At 43.2% G+C, this 1,622-nt stretch overlaps 1 pseudogene; it reads right to left on the bottom strand.

Annotated features, from left to right (window-relative positions):
• Positions 1 to 1,062: 1,062 nt before the first annotated feature.
• LOC124723941 lies at positions 1,063 to 1,178 on the bottom strand (annotated as a pseudogene).
• Positions 1,179 to 1,622: the final 444 nt, after the last annotated feature.

Raw genomic sequence — 1,622 nt, 5'->3', positions numbered from 1 at the left:
GAAGGTATTTCCTGTGTCCTATCACCCTGTTCCTTCTTGCAGTCAATGTACTCCATACATTCCTTTTTTCACCGATTCTGCGGAGAACCTCCTCATTCCATATCTTATCAGTACACGTATTTTCAGCATTCTTCGACAACACTGCATCAGATATGCTTCTTTTCTCTTTCTTCTGGCTTTCAAACAGTCCATGATCCACTTCCATGCAATACTGTGCTCTAGATGTACATTCTCATGAATTTGTTCCTCGAATTAAGGCCTATGTTTGATGTTATTTTTCGTCCTAATTTATAGAATTTCTTCACTTCTTATACTACGAGTACTTGGTTCCCAATTTTGATGTTAAGTGCACCGCTAATCTCAGTTCTGCTGCTCCTCATTACTTTCGTCTTACTAGTTTACTTCCAGTCCATATTCTGTATACATTAGATAGTATATTCCGTTCAATAGATCCTGTAATTTTTCCTCCTATTCACTGATTACAGTAACGTCATCATCAAATATTATCATTTAGCATTTTGTTGGAGATTACTGGTTCACGTCGTTGTATTATTCCAGAAATTGGCACTATTGCACAAGTGCATAGATCTTGGCAATATGTCCGTCCTGTGTTGAATTTTGCACCCTCTTCCGAACTGTGCTCCAGCCAAGGCGCGCCACCCGAGCGTTATGATGTTATTACATCTAAATCCTCTTTGTTGGTCCAAATGAGAATCTCTGTCATCTCCTAAATATCGATCTTCCTGCCAGGGACGCCACGTACATTACGAACAATACTGGTCCTGTCAAACTTCCTCGGGGTACATCCGTAGTTCCTTCTGTATATGTGAGTGACTCCCATTCCACAGCAATAATTTGTGTAGTTCAATGTCCGGGTGCAAGTTTGCAATTGGACGCCACTTCGGCGACTTGGGTCTCCCTAAACTATTTTCGTTATGCAAATGGGGAAATGGGACCTACAGTTTAACGTGAAATCAAAACCACGTGTCGTTCCTGACGACTACTGACTCTATTGAGAGGCGAAGGCTGATTAAAGGCAGACAGAAAATTTCCGTGATCTGAATAGAATTAGATCCCGTGACCTCTCGCCTTCCAGACATGCGCTTTGCCGTTGCGCAGGGGCCGTGCTAATCTTCTCTGTATCGTTTCAATCGTTCCAGCCAACTTTTGTATATGCAGAGCCGAAGTGAGTACACCGCTAGACCACCAGGCTCTACTCCATCCGTGTCAGTAATCTGCGGTCTGAAATTTCCAAGCCAACTGCATACCTGGCTATATAACTTTCATGTACAGAGAAGTCGTCTTCAGAGAGACCAACAATTTAGTAAGTATTCAAGATCAAAATTTTGTGTTTACAGGAAAGAACCTCAGGAACAGCCTGTGGCCATAACAGAGAGGTGCACGCGGATGTCGGAAAACATCCTGGTTTGTGGTGACAATATGCGGCCGATAATTACTAGCAGAGCGCGGAGGATTGCTAAGCGAAAGGGCCCCGGCCGGTTCGGAGATTTTCTCCTCTCGGCGACTGGGTGTTGTGTTGTCCTCAAGTCCGTATCGTCGTAATTGTTATTCAACTAGTGAAATGACTGTATGGGCAACTCCCGAAAGCTAATAAATTTAAA

This window comes from Schistocerca piceifrons, chromosome X, assembly GCF_021461385.2.
Source record: "Schistocerca piceifrons isolate TAMUIC-IGC-003096 chromosome X, iqSchPice1.1, whole genome shotgun sequence".
NCBI lineage: Eukaryota > Metazoa > Arthropoda > Insecta > Orthoptera > Acrididae > Schistocerca > Schistocerca piceifrons.
The sequence above is the reverse complement of the archived record's forward strand: the minus strand, read 5'-3'. Positions and strand labels throughout refer to the sequence as shown.